The sequence below is a fragment of the Lithobates pipiens genome, unplaced genomic scaffold, assembly GCF_037356315.1.
Source record: "Lithobates pipiens isolate NorthernLeopardFrog02 unplaced genomic scaffold, aLitPip1_a1.2 Scaffold_8, whole genome shotgun sequence".
Classification (NCBI taxonomy): Eukaryota; Metazoa; Chordata; class Amphibia; order Anura; family Ranidae; genus Lithobates; species Lithobates pipiens.
This window is the reverse complement of record NW_027507903.1, coordinates 159,693,440-159,709,278: the sequence shown is the minus strand read 5'-3', so window position 1 is coordinate 159,709,278 and position 15,839 is coordinate 159,693,440. Positions and strand designations below refer to the sequence as shown.

Here is a 15,839-nt window from a genome sequence, read left to right as displayed (position 1 = left end):
AAAATGGAAATGTATTTTGGGGATTTTATGTGATTGACCAACACAAAGTGGCACATAATTGTGAAGTGGAAGGAAAATGATAAATGGTTTTCAGTTTTTATTTTTATTTTTTTATTTACAAATAAATTATGTGAAAAGGTGTTGTTGTGCATTTGTATTTAGCCCCCTTTACTCTGATAACCCTAACTTAAATCTATTGGAACCAATTGCCTTCAGAAGTCACCTAATTACCGTGTTTTCTCCAAAAAGAAGCCTGGGTCTTATATTAATTTTGGCAACAAAAAACACAGTAGGGCTTCTTTTTGCGGGTGGTTTTACCATGAAATGTAATGTCTTCTCTCCCTCTCTGCCTGTCAGAAATCCCCAATGTGAACCGAGTTAAAATGCTTGTAAAATCCTACAATCCACTCTTACAGTATTACATAATGTACAATGTGTGTGTTTCTGTAATATAATTCATTGCCTTCATTATAGCGCCGCTCTGCACTTCCGTAACCCACTCCGAGCACTGCAGAGGAGGGGTGGGGGGGCAGATCTCCTGCTGACAGCTGGGAGAAGAGCAGCAGGAGGTCAGCTGAGCACAGAGCGGCACTTTAACCACTTAATAACCGCCCTATAGCCGAATGACGGCTACAGGGCGGTTTCTTAACTCTGGGAGGCCGTCATATGACGTCCTCCCAGAATTCCGCTCTCGCGCGCCCCCTGGGGCGCGCACTCGAACATCCTTGACCGCCGGGTCACGGATCACGGTAAACGGCCGCTCGTAGCGTTTACCACGTGATCGCTCCATCAAATGATGGCGTGATCACTTGTAAACAAACCGGTGTCATGTTATGACGCTGGTTCCTCCCTCCCCCTCTCTGTACCGATCGGAACAGCGGAGGGGGAAGAGATCGGTGTCAACAGCGATGTGGGCTGCATCTGCAGTGCCCACATCGCTGCTCACCGAAAATTAACCCCTCAATTCCCTGCCAATACTCTGCAATACCCTGCCATTACTCTGAATTACCCTGCAACGCTCTGCAACGCTCTGCAACACCCGCCAATACCCTGCAACACTCTGCAATGCTCTGTAACACCCGCCAATACCGTGCAACACTCTGCAATGCTCTGCAACACCCTCCAATATCCTGCAATGCTCTGCAACGCAATACTCTGCAACGCCATACTCTGAGATACCCAGCCATACTCTGAGATACCCAGCTATACCCAGCCATAGTCGGTGATACCCTGCAATACCCAGCCATAGACACCCCCCCCCCCTTCTGCCGCCCTCCGGTGCTTCTACCGACTCGCCAATACGATCAAATCCAGAATCCTTTTTTTTTATTTTTATTTTTTTTCAGGCTTCCCAGCTTAGAGGTGAGATGCGGGGTCTTATTGACCCCATATCTCACTGTAAAGAGGACCCGTCATGCCATATTCCTATTATGAAAACGGTGTTCAAACCACACATGTGAGGTATCGCTGCAAACGTTAGTGCGAGAGCAATAATTCTAGCCCTAGACCTCCTCTGTAACTCAGAAACATATACCGTATATACTCGAGTATAAGCCGAGATTTTCAGACCCTTTTTTTAGGCTGAAAGTTCCCCCCTCGGTTTATACTCGAGTCACGCAGATCAGGTAGGCAGACGGCGGCCATTCCACTATTCAAAAGCCGCGCCTCCCTGTCTGTGATAGGCGGAAAACTCAATTTCCCAGCAGTCAGTGTTCCGCCTATCACGGACATCCGCTCATTCTCATACTACGGACGAGGATGAGAGGATGTCCGTGATATGCGGAACACTGACTGCTGGGAAATTGAGTGTTCCGCCTATCACAGACAGAGAGGCGCGGCTTTTGAACAGTGGAATGGCCGCTGTCTGTCAGACGAGGAGGAGAGGTGCGGCATGGCACACAGAGGCTGCAGATTGGCACAGGTAGGCTGCGATGGACGGGACACAGGGATGGACGGGACACAGGGATGGACACAGGGAGGTATGCAGCTGCAGATGGGCATTGTTGACCCTCTTTTCCACTCTTTTAAGCTGTAACAGTAGCTGCTGCATGTCTCACCCTCGGCTTATACACGAGTCAATAAGTTTTCCCAGTTTTTTTGTGGTAAATTAGGGGCCTCGGCTTATATTCGGATCGACCTATACTCGAGTATATACGGTAACCAGTAAAAAAAAATCAAATCGTCGCCTATGGGGATTTTTAAGTCGCGACGTTTGGCGCCATTCCACGAGCCTGTGCAATTTTGAAGAGTGACATGTTAGGTATCGATTTACTCGGTGTAACCTCATCTTTCACATTATGCAAAAATTGGGCTAACTTTACTGTGTTTCTTTTTTTTTTTTTTTAAGCACAAAACTGTTTTTTTTCCAAAAAAAAGCATTTAAAAAATTGCTGCGCAAATACCGTGCGAGATAAAAAGTTGCAACTACCACCATTGTATTCTCCAGGGTGTTTGCTAAAAAAACATATATAATGTTTTGGGATTCGATCTAATTTTCTAGCAAATAAATGATGATTTTTACATGTAGGAAAAATGTCAGAATTGTCCTGGGTGCTCCAGAACGCCTGATGGCGCTCCCTGCATGTTGGGCCTCTGTATGTGGCCACACTGTGTATAAGTCTCACATGTGGTATCGCCGTACTCGGGAGTAATAGCAGAATGTGTTTTGGGGTGTAATTTGTGGTATGCATATGCTGTGTGAGAAATAAACTGATAATATGACAATTTTGTGGAAAAAAAAAAAAAAAGTAAAAAAAATCTTGATTTTGCAAAGAATTGTGGGAAGAAATGACAACTTCAAAAAACTCATCAAGCCTCTTACTAAATACCTTGGAATGTCTTCTTTCCAAAAATGGGTAATTTTGAGGGGTATTTGTACTTTTCTGGCATGTTAGGGTCTCAAGAAATGAGAGAGGCCGTCAGTACTTCAGGCGTGATCAATTTTCAGATATTGGCACCATAGCTTGGGGACTCTATAACTTTCACAAAGACCAAATAATATCCACCAATTTGTACTTATTTTTACCAAAGATATGTAGTAGTATAAATTTTGGCCAAAATTTATGAAGAAAAAATTACTAATCTGCTAAATTTTATAACGGAAACAAAGAAAAATTCTTTTTTTTACAGAATTTTCTGTATTTTTTCTTTTTATAGCACAAAAAATAAAAAACCCAGCGGTGATTAAATACCACCAAAAGAAAGCTCCATTTGTGTGGAAAAAAAGGACAAAAATTTCATATAGGTCCAGTGTTGCATGACTGAGTAATTGTCATTCAAAATGTGAGAGCACCGAAAGCTGAAAATTGGTCTGGTTATTAAGGGTGTTTAAGTGCCCAGTGGTCAAGTGGTTAACAAAGGTATTATATTAGACACACACACACACACTCACACACTAGAGCTGCATGATTAATCGTTAAGAATCGAAATCGCAATCTTTTTTTCCCTTCCTGATCTTCAAAATAGCATGTCATGATTCTTTCTAACAAGTGCAGAGAGTTCTCACAGCTGAAAAAAATAAAAATTTAAATTAAAAATCCAGGCAGCCTGCCAAGTTTAATCTCAACAGAAAAAAAGTAGAAACAATGTAGGAAAGACCACTGTAACAACGAAGGAAGTTTAACCATTTAAAGACCAAACCTTTTGTCATTTTGTTGCTTACAAGCAAAAAATTTAAAATCATTATTTTTTGCTAGAAAATTACTTGGAACACCCAAACATGATAGATGGATAGATATAGAGAGAGAACTTTTGGAAAAGACCCTAGAGAATAAAATGGTGGTTGTTACAATGTTTTATGTCACACCGTATTTGCCCAGTGGTCTTTCAAACACAATTAAAAAAATAATACACTTTCATGAATAAAAAAAACAAAACAAAAAACGAAACGGTAAAGTTAGCCCAATTTTTTTTGTATAATGTGAAAGCTGATGTTGCACTGCGAGAATCGTGTTCTTTATTCTAAGCAAAAAAAATTGTGATTCTCATTTTAGCCAAAATTGTGCAGCTCTAACACACACTACTGTAGTACAGTAGATTCTAGGATTTTACAAGCATTTTAAACTAGGGCTTATTTTTGGGGGAAACACAGTAGTAAATAGTCCACCTGCGTGTAATTTAATCTCAGTATAAATGCAGTTGTTCTGTGAAGCCCTCAGAGGTTTGCTAGAGAACCTTTGTGAACAAACGGCATCATGAAGGCCAAGGAACACACCAGACAGGTCAGGGAAAAAGTTGTGGAGAAGTTTAAAGCTGGGATTAGGTTATAAAAATATATCCCAAGCCTTGAACATCTCATGAAGCACTGTTCAGCCCATCATCTGAAAAGGGAAAGAGCATGGCACAACTGCAAACCTACCAAGACATCTAAACTGACAGGCAGGACAAGGCATTTAATCAGAGAAGTAACCAAGAGGCCCATGGTAACGTTGAAGAAGCTGCAGAGATCCACAGCTCATGTGGGAGAATCTGTCCACAGGACAACTATTAGTTGTGCACGCCACAAATCTGGCCTTTATGGAAGAGTGGCAAGAAAGCCATAAGAAGTCCCATTTGCAGTTTGCGAGAAGCCATTTGGGGGACACAGCAAACATGTGGAAGAAGGTGCTCTGGTCAGATTAGACCAAAATTTAACTTTTTGGCCTAAAAGAAAAAACGATTTGGAGGCAAGTTACTAAAACTGGTGTACTTAGAATCTGGTGCAGCTGTGCATGGTAGACAGTCGGCTTCTAACTTCAGCTTGTTTAACCTGACAATAAAACCTGGAAGCTGATTGGTTTTTATACAGAGCTGAACCATATTTTGCATGCTCCAGTTTTAGTAAATAACCAACTTTGTGTGGCAGAAAACGAACCCTGAACACGCCATCCTGCTTTTCTTCAGCAAGGACAGTGAAGCTGGTCAGAGTTGATAGGAAGATGGATGGAGCCAAATACAGGGAAATCTTAGAAGAATACCTGTTAAAGTCTGCAAAAGACTTGAGACTGGGGCAGAGGTTCACCTTCCAGCAAGACAATGACCCTAAACATACAGCCAGAGCTACAATGGAATGGTTTAGATTAAAGCATATTCATGTGTTAGAATGGCCCAGTCAAAGTCCAGACCTAAATCCAATCGAGAATCTGTGGCAAGACTTGAATATTGCTGTTCGCAGACACTCTCCATCCAGTATGACAGAGCTTGAGCTATTTTGCAAAGAAGAATGGGCAAAAATGTAACTTTCTAGTAGTCCAAAGCTGGTAGAGACATTAACAAAAACTTGCAGCTGCAATTGCAGCAAAACGTGGTTCTACAAAGTATTAACTCAGGAGGGCTGAACACAAATGTATGCCATACATTTCAGATATTTATTTGTAAAAAAAAAAAAAAAAAAAAAAAATGTATAATTTTTCTTCCACTTCACAATTATGTGTCACTTTGTGTTTATCACATAAAATGGCAATAAAATACATTTACCGTACGTTTTTGTTTGTAACATGACAACAAAATATATGGAGAATTTCAAAGGGTATGAGTACAAGGCACTGTATACAGTGTGTATATATTAAGAACTACAAATAGCAAAGTGTTTTTAGGACATTAACATGAGCTGATGGATCTGAATAGGACCTCAATGTAAATAATTATGTGTTGCAGCATTGCAACAAAATAAGTTTTAACATGAAACCCTGCAAGACCTGTTTTGAGTTATGTTGCAGTACCTTGTGTTTTTAAATGGTACCCCATCAGTCTAAAACAATGCAAACATAATAAAGGACAGCACAGTGCACAGTAACTCTCACATTCCATGCATTTGGCATCCCATTCAAAGAAATGGGATGCCTTTAATACAGCACGTTAATGCGCTACATGTTTTAAGTCGTTCCGCACCTCACCACAACGCAGCCCATAGATTTTGAGAACGGCCCTTAAAGCAATATTAAACCCTACAAAAAATCTGTATTAGGCCTTATGCAAACTGGCATCCAGGGGAAGAAACGTCAGCTTGAAAAACGCACCTAAAGCTGTGTTTTGTAAACACGTTCAGGTGCATCAAGAACTTCGGTGTTCATCCCATTGGCACGAGTATTTGGGCATGTAAAGCATTTTTTACGTTGAAACGCTCCTCACCTGTCCTCACTGTCATGGACACATGGGCTAACAAAGAGGGCCATTTGGAGCATAAAAAAAAAGTTAAACGCTCTTAAAAGTATCGTTTTTTGATGCCCACCCCCACCCTTTATGTAAGCTCTATGAGCAGGGCCCTCCGGTCCCTTCTGTATTGTACTGTAATTGTGCTGTCCCCCCTATACATTGTAAAGTGCTGAGTAAACTGTTGGCGCTATATAAATTATGTATAATAATAGTGTTCATGAGACCTTTACATTGCAGTTTCTGAGACATGGTAGCTGCTTTAGTTTCCTTTTTTAAGGCTTTTTCCCTTTTTAAACTTTTGGCTATCGAGCACATTGCAAAGCAGTAGGGCTCTTAAAGTGGTTCTAAAGGAATTTATTATTATTTTTTTTAATAACAAACATGTTATACTTATCTGCTCTTTGTAATGGTTTTACACAGAGTGGCCCAGATCTGCCTCTTCTTTTTGGGTCCCCCCGTCTGCGATCCTGCCCCCCCACCCCGCCTAGAGTGCCCCCATTAGCAAGCTGCATTTTATGGGGGCACTCTAGTGTTCTCACTCCTTGACACTTGAGCCGTCTCACTCATGAGCATTGTCCATTCACACACACAGCGTGACCTTGGGCTCTCTCCTCATTGGTGTACTCGCTGTGATTGATAGCAGCAGGGCCTAATGGCTCCTGCTACTGTTTGAGCCAATGAGGAGACAGAGACCTGGAAGAGCCTCTGTTCTCATGCACACTGCTGGATTGAGATGGGACTCTGGTAAGTATAAGGGTGGCCAGGGAGGGTTAACTGCACCCAGAAAGTTTTTTTTTTTTTTTTCCTTTTCCCTTTTCCTTTAATGCATAAGCCGCATTAAGGTTTAAAAAAAAAAAAAAAAAAAAAAAAACCTTCTGCCTTTAGGACCACTTTAATGGTTAGGGATGCTGGTCTTCTCTCTGCTGTTCCGTACTGTGCAAGAGATTACATGACACCAAAAAATTTTTAAAAACGTATTGAAAAAATAGTTGTGTCCCCCCCCTCCAATATTTGCGTGGAGCCCTGCTTTAAGGCCCTATGCACACTACACCTTTGCTGAACGCATAGAAAAATGCACTGTAAACATGCATCACACTTTTTTGCTGTGCCATTAATTGTAGATGGCTTCCCCAACGCTCAACCTAAAAAGGGTTGGAAGCTTCTATGGCATGGGTAGGGCAGCCCTGTTAACTGAGCAGACTGTCCGGTGCACGAAAAAAACCCTCTCCCAAAAAAACATGAGCTGAAACATACTTTCCCCCTAGGTGACATGTGAATGGGGCCAAGTTGCCAATTATCAACGTACTTTGTGTTCTTTTGCACATGTTCAAAATGTTTCTAATGTGAGCTTTTCCCAATATTTACTTGTTTTATATAAAACTGTAAAATCTTAGAAGAATACATTTTGTAACTGGTGACATTTTGGCCTGTGGGGTTTATGACTCTCTACAATGATCACATCTTTTCCTCATCAACTTGGTCTATTTTCAGAGCAAGCTGTTTTGTGTGAGAGTCGGGCCTAGTAATGTGTGCCTTGGGACTGATCACACATCCATTTTCAGCCTCCCATGAATTCCGACATAACAGGACTGCGGACACACAGCGGCATGTTCAGGGGCTTCTTGTAATGGGGATAGGAAGTAGGAGAGACGTAAATGTAAGCCTAATTTCCTTGTTTGCTTTACATGACCTAGAATGATATATCGGCATCCTGTAGGGTGACATTCGCCTTTCTAGAATATTAGTTTTATTAGATGCTTCCTATGTTTTCCATATGTAATATTAACTTTGCTTTTTAATTTCTAAAATGCCGATCCCGCCAGCTGCCGATCAAAACTAAACACTAGGAGCTGTCAGTCCTTATATTCTAGGGGCATGCACTCTTGACACAGTAACATCGTGCTCATTGGACCTCCGTGGACATGTATGCGCAGTGCGTGGATGTTGGACCCCTTTCACACTGGAGCGGAGCAGGCGTTGGCGGTAAAGCGCCTCTAGTTTTAGCGCCGCTTTACTGCTGCTAGCGGGGCACTTTTAAACCCCACTAGCGGCCGAAATAAGGGTTAATAGCACCCGTGTTGCGGCACTGCCGAAACGCTCTGCGGGCACTTCGAAAGCACTGCCCATTCATTTCAATGGGCAGGGGTGGTAGAGGAGCGGCGTATACACCACTTCCGCACCACCCCAAAGATCCTGCAACACGGCATTCGGGCTTTCACCCTGGGGTGGCTTGAGAGACGCTATTTTTAGTGCTAAAATGCCTGAAGAGCACCGCAGTGTGAAAGGGGTCTTAAGGTCCAACCTCCTTGCCACTGCACACATGCATTACTGGGTTGGCAAAAGGTTAATCATGTGGTCCTAAAGCCAGTTATAGGCAGTTAGAATCTCGGCCGGTTCAGCAGGCATCGGCTGAGTTCCCAACTGTATGGGCAGCCTGAATGTGCCCAATTTGATCGTTCAACGGAGAACACAATGACTTGGTGGAAGGGATTCCCCTGTCAAAACTGTCTGTGATGATGGGGAAATTGAGGAATTTGATGGGGAAATTGAGGAATTTGATGGGGAAATTGAGGAATTTGATGGGGAAATTGAGGAATTTGATGGGGAAATTGAGGAATTTGATGGGGAAATTGAGTGAATTTCTTTCCTGCAACCTGTGGTTGCAGAAAATAAATTTGCTCAGTGTATATCCAACGGAAGGGTGTTTATTGCAGACTTCTAAATGTTTCTTCTATATAGATTTGAAAAAGATTAACTTAACCACTTGACCTCCCGGAAGATTTAGCCCCTTCATGACCAGGCCGTTTTTTGTGATACGGTACTGTGTTACTTTAACTGACAATTGTGTGGTCATGCAATGCTGTACCCAAGTAAAACTGATGTCATGCTCTCCCACAAATAGAGATTTCTTTTGGTATTTGATTACCACTGTGTTTTTTTTTATTTTATGCCCTGTAAAGGAAAAAGACCATCAATTTTGAAAAAATGTGTACTTTCTGCAAAAAAAACAAAGAAATTTGTTTGTTTAAATTTGTTTAAATTTATGTGTATAAAATATTAAAAATATATATTATACTGGAATTTTTATTTTCATACTAGTTATGGCAGCCGTCAGCGACTTATAGCGGCACTGCGATATTGTGCGGACAATTGGACACTAACTGGGTTTAAGAACAAAACGGATCTTTTTAAAACGCAAGTGTGAAAAAAAACATAAACTGGGGGTAGATCGATGGAAGAATAGCAGTAGATGGATTAAAATGATCTAAAATTATGTAGGAGGCTCTTATGACTTTAGTGCCATTGCAAGAAAAGAAATGTGTAAGTGACCTGCACCAAGTAAATAAGCATGTTCCTTTGTATTGTACCAGATTGCCTGTTTATAACATCATCCGATTAGAAATCTGAGACTGTTATCTAAAATCTGTTTCCTGTTTTACACTGCCTGATCATGTGTGTTTATCGTATCTTGTTCCTGATGTACTCGTACTATAAAAACAAAAATATTTTAAGACATGGAGCGGATTCCTTGACCTAGGTTATTTAATTTTTTTTTTTTTTCTATTACCGGTAACACAAAGATTGAGGCCACGTGTTCTCCCCATGCCACTGGAGAGTGCTTGTTATAGAGGCCCAGCTGCATATAAGAGAATATGGAGTTCAATGAGTGACAGATTCCCATGTTCTGCTCTACATGCGGTGCCAAAAGAGCCAGATGTTGAATGCTAGGTCATCTCTTCTGTCTGTGCAGGATTTAGGGAAGGGATAATAAGCTGCTTGTGTGATTCATAGGGTAGCTGTAGTGAGTCAAAGGACATGGAATGGTCAGTGCAATAAAATGTGGGGATCATTTGTGACACATCAGTTTATTTGTACATGCATGTCATTTTGTAAGATGGCAAAGTGCCCACCCTCGTTAATGTTTTCCCTTTGCCTTCCTTGGCAGCAATTCTCCCTGCATTGTCAATATCAGACAGGCGGTGCAGGTAAGTTACCACCCGCTCCAATTTCAACACAAGTGAAATAAATGCGTATAACATTTTATATAAAATACAAAATATTTTAAGGCAAAACGAAAGTGTTAATGCGAACACTAACATTTGTAAGAGAATTTAAATTGGTTGTAATCCTAAAAAAGCTCCTGTTGCCTTATAGTAGATTAAACCGCACAGCGCTTGTGCTGTGTAATCTGCCCCATTCTAAGCTGTAAAAAACCTGGCTGATCCTGCCTGTTCCTCTGTTCCGCTCTGTGTGCTGACCACGGTAATCATGGCTGATGATCCCTGATTCCCGTGGTCAGTCTACTTGCCTCTATCATCCCACTGCTCTCCTCTCTCCCCCCTCCCTCTCTGCCCCCTCCTCCCATTGCTATTAGTAGCTTTGAGTGAAAATAAAGAAATATTACTGCCAGCTCCTCTGTTCTATCGATCTATCTTACACTCTGTAAATGTTTTTTTTTTAAACCATGCCTGTAAATACCTATCTCGGATTTTTGTTCTGGCCAGTCACGTGATCTCCAGCCACTCTCCTCCCCCATTTTAAGGGCTACAGCGGGAGGGGCTGAGCGGCCAGCACAGCGGTTATGTGACCTACCCGATTGACGTCAGAGGAGGATCTCAGCCCCTCCCGCTGTAGCCCCTGGATCTGAGGAGAACGGCCGGAGGTCACGTGACTCGCAATAAAAGATCAAAGATAAGGTACTTGCAGGCATCCTGTTGGGTAGATTAATAGGAAAAGAGGGGCTGGCTGTAATGTTTCTTTATCTTTCCAACCACTTTTTTAAACAGTTAAAGCAGTTATAAAATCTCTTTTATTTATTTATTTTTAGTACCACTTTCTGACCACCCCATGGAAGATTTACTGCTACAGCACGACCGTTCTGTACATAAATCTGCACTTCTGCCTAGGGGACATGCCACTTCTAATGTGATTCATCTTGTTTGCTTGTACTTTTCCTGTGACCCGCTTTCAACAGACAGCGGGCTGAAGTTACCAAGCCGGTCTAGGCTGGGTCAAGATACAGACTGAATCGGCCCCACAACCCTGGACTGGCACCTAGCTCAGCCTCTCAGCGAGCCACTGAGGAGCCTAAGCCCAGTGCTTCAATGAGCACGGGGTGGGGGCAGGCTGGAGCGCTGAGAATTGAGCCATCAGCGGCCTTTGATCGCTTGGTTCTCAGTCTTGGAGCCAGCGGGGGACAGATGCAGCATTGGATCTAGGTAAGTATGATTTTGAAAAATCAAAACTTTGTTTTAACCCTTTGATCACTCTTGATGTTTAACCCTTTCCCAGCCAGTGTCATTAGTACCGTGACAGTGCATATTTTTGGCACTGATCACTATATTGGTGTCACTGATTTGTACAAAGTGTCAAAAGTGGCAGTGTCCGATTTGTCTGCCGCAGTCCCCCTATAAGTTGCTGACCGCCACAGTTACTAGTATATTAAAAAAAAAATTCCAGTATATACACCATAGTTTGTAGACGCTATAACTTTTGCGCAAATCAGTCAAACGCTTATTGGGATTTTTTTTTTTTTTTTTTTTTTTTTTACCAAACATTTTTAGCAGAATACATATTGGCCCTAATTTTATGTAGAAATTAGATATTTTTTTTTTTTTTTATTATTCAATATGATTTACAGCAGAAAGTAAAAAAATATTGTTGGTTTTGTTTTTAAACTTTTTTTTTTTTTTTTTTCTTAACGCAAGAAATAAAAAAAACGCAGTGGTGACCAAATACCACCAAAAGAAAGCTCTCTATTTGTGGGTAAAAAAAATTACAAATTTTGTTTGGGAACAGTGTTGCATGAACACATACTTGTCAGCTAAATTAACGCAGTGCCATATCGCCAAAAAAAAAAAGGCCTGGTCATGAAGGGGGAGTAAATCTTCCAAAGGTCAAGTGGTGAAAATAACAAACGTATCATACTTCAGGTGTGAATTCAGGCAAAGATTTCAACCTGATTTGCACCTGAATTGGTGAACGGGGACACGCTGGACCCCATGATGCGAACCACGGCTGCAGCATGTGTGCGCGGAGCCTCAAAAGTAAAAGAAAATTCTAAATTTTGGGTTGTTATCAGAAAAGTAATAGGAAGGAGGAGAAATCTTTCAATGGAGCCTCTGGTGACCTGGGCGGTCCCCAAAGTAATTATTTTGCCACTTGATCTCTGGAAGATTTACCCCCTTCATTACCAGACTATTTTTTGTGATAGGGAACTGGATTACTTTAACTGACCATTGTGTGGTCATGCAACGCTGGACCCAACTAGAATTTAGGTCCTTTTTTCCTACAAATAGAACTTTTTTATTGATGGTATTTGATCACATCAGCTTTTTTCTTTTTTTTTTTTTTTTTGCACAAAAAAAAGGCTGACAATATTTTTTACTTTCTGGTATAAATCCTATGCATTAAAAAAAAGTAAAAAAAATCTAATTTCTTAATTTCATTTAGGCCAATATGTTTTCTGCTACATATTTTTGTTAAAAAATAAATAAAAAAAATCCCTAAGCGTATATTAATTGATTTGCACAAAATGTATACTGTCTACAAACTATGGGATATTTTTATTTTTACTAGTAATGGCGGCGAACAGTGACTTATATCGGGCCCTGCAATATTGCGGTGGACATTCTGACACTAATTCCGTGTACATACGACCGGACTTTTAGACAGACTAGGTCTGACGGTCTTCCCGACGGACTTTCAGCAGAGTTCCGACGGACTTTCCGAACAAACGGGACTTGGCCACACACAAGCACACCAAAGTCCGATGGATTCGAACGTGATGACGTACGACTAGAATAAGGAAATTCATAGCCAGTAGCCAATAGCTGCCCTAGCGTTGGTTTTCGTCTGTCAGATTAGCATACAGACGAACTGATTTTTCGACCGGACTCGAGTTGGTCGGAAAGATTTGAAAAATGTTTTATTTCTAGATCCGTCTGACTTTTGGGGAAAAAAAGTCAGCTGGAGCCCATACACGATCGTAATATCTGACTATCTGACGGATTAATTCCGTCTGACCTAGTCCTTCAAAGTCCAGTCGTGTGTATGTGGTATTTACACTTTTGACACTTTTTGGGGACCAGCGGCACTAATACAGTGATCAGTGCTAAAAAAATATGCACTATACTAATGAGTGTGTGTTGCCATCTGTCTATTGCAAGTCTATTGCCATTGCTTTATCCGTATTTCATATTATCTATATGTCGTTTTGCCTAATCTCTTCCTCTGCATTGCTGGAAGGAATGCCTTGAAGGTCAAGGAATGCTGGCATCTGAGGAACGTGATATCCCATTTATAACCCTGGTGCTCTGGGAGGGCAATAAGTCGTATTTTACAGATGGTATTGGCTTCAGAACAGTTCAAGAAAAAAAAATCTTTGGTAGAATGAAGGGGGGGAAAAAAAAAATCAAAATTAACAATCTAGTCTAGTCTCACCTAAATGAATACCACTACCCCCTGGGCCCAGCTATCTTGAAGTGGCTCTTCTGTCTTGTGTCACCACTTATCAGTAATGACACCCAGTACAGAACTGCAGGCTTCCCTTTTTTATTCTTTCTTCCCACTCCTGCTTCTGTTAAATTGTGTCATTGGCAGTTGCCAAGCTTGCAGGAATGTAGACCAGTGATAGGCAAATTGGGCACTGCTAGTTCTTCCCTTGAAGACCATTGCAAAATCTAGGCCTCTGTATTTATACACTATTGTTGAGGGTGTTTTTATATTCCCCGACGGCCCATTTTGTGGTGTGTGTTTTTTTTTTTTTGCCCATAATAGAATCTGGAAGTTATAACAAAAGTGCTATGAGGTATTACAGTAAATGTTAGACATTGGGTATATAGGAACTTAGGTACTGGAAACATCAAAATGTAAGATGCGGTATGGTTCCTGCATGACAGCTTAATGCATACTACAAAAATTGTTCAATAATCTGCACCAATTTCTGAGCCGGGCCTTTGCAGCTTCTAAGTGGTGTATCTGAAGCTTATTTTCTTAGGAGCTATTAATGAATATTGTATGCATTTATAACCTAACATTAGCTTTGGCCAGACTAGGTTATCATCTTTCCTTCCCAGATTTTATATCGTAACCTGGAATCTGTCTTTCATTTTGATATCCTCCCCAGAGTCTTTCTGCAGAGCTTGTAGGCCTGATGCTGAGCTTAGCTGAGAGAGAAGCCTTTGATGTTTTGTATTATAAGGCTTAATTAACCTTCTTTTTGGCTCGACAAGGATGGAGCATTCGATTTTAATGAATAAAGCAGACCTTTGTTCCTTATATATGCATATCCTGTGAGCTGAGTGTCTTTAAGAAACATGATGCCCTAGGATTTATTGGCTACTTATTTCGGAGGAAGAAATCAGACTTTACCTACTTTTCATGATAATGACAATTTTAGTACCTGCAAAGTCGATGCATTTTTTATTTGAATTTTTTTAAAGGAAAGACAAAATGGTGTGCTACTGGGCAAATGTGTAGAATGTGGTAACCCATGACAACTGAAATAATTTTTTAGTGTCTGACTTCATACTGCTGAAAGCTGTTGGTTTGTAAGTTCATTTCATTGTAGTTCATTTTAACCACTTCAGCCCCAGAAGGATTTGCCCCCTTTTTTTTGCGATGACAGCACTGCCTCGCTTTAACTGACAATTACGCGGTCGTGCGACCCTGTACCCAAACAATTCGGTACAGCGTTTTTGATCACCTTTTGCGGTTTTTATTTTTTGCGCCATAAACAAAAAGTGACAATTTTTGAAGAAAAAAAACAATATTTTTTAACTTTTTGCTATAATATCCCCCCAAAAAATATACAGGAAAACTAATTTCTTCCTCAGTTTAGATATATATTTATTTGCGGGACTTCGACATTGCGGCGGTCAGATAGGACACTTTTTTTGGGCCCATTGACATTTGTACAGCGATCAGTGCTATAAAAATGCACTGATTACTGTGTAAATTTCCCTGGCAGAGAAGAGGTTAACACTAAGGGGCGATCAAGGGGTTAAATGTGTACCCTCGTGGAGTGTTTCTCTTACTGTGACTGACTAAAGAAGGAGCCAAATCACTGCTCCTAGCCAGTAGAAACAAACGATCTGTCTCTCCTCTCTTGACAGAATAGGGATTTGTGTGTTTACACACACAAACGCATCCCTTTTCTGGCTCGTGTGGCCGGCGGACATCGTACCCACTGGCCACGCATAACGGGGCACCCGCTATATCTGGTTAAAGGGCGGATGTACAGCTACGGCAAATTGCGCAGTAGAATGACTGCGGCTGGTCAACCGAAATTTCAGGATGCACTTGGCCAAAAACTTAAAATGACAGTTTTTCAAAAAAAAAAATTAAATTTTATGTATATTTCTATTACATTTTACTTTTTTGATTAAAATCATGAAATTAAGTTAATATGAATTTGTCGCCCATTATTGGCACCTTTTTGTGGTGGTAAAATTTTTACTTGCATTTTTGGTCAGGTAAATTTAAAAAAAAAAGCCTCCCTGTTGAAATGCAATGAAAACGCAGCAAGAATGCATCAATAACGCACCCTTGTTATGTTTTTGCAGTTTCTTCTTCATACATCACGGGACACAGAGTCGTGCTAATATTCATTACCGGCTGGTTATATTTCATCTCCAGGTGAATGGACACTGGTAGACCAAAGGTCTTTAGACGGGAAGTGATCCCCCTATATCAGTGGTCATCAA

At 41.0% G+C, this 15,839-nt stretch overlaps 1 protein-coding gene across 2 annotated transcripts in view; it reads left to right on the top strand.

Annotated features, from left to right (window-relative positions):
- FAM107B (family with sequence similarity 107 member B) overlaps positions 1-15,839 on the top strand; it is an 87,354-nt gene that overhangs the window by 47,876 nt on the left and 23,639 nt on the right. The window contains exon 1 of one of the 2 annotated variants that reach the window (XM_077474268.1): positions 10,098-10,118. The exons of the other annotated variant lie outside the window; for it this stretch is intronic. The gene's annotated coding sequence lies outside the window, so the exon portion shown is untranslated. Of the gene's footprint in view, positions 1-10,097; positions 10,119-15,839 lie in introns of those variants that run through there. 2 annotated transcript variants of the gene reach the window in all.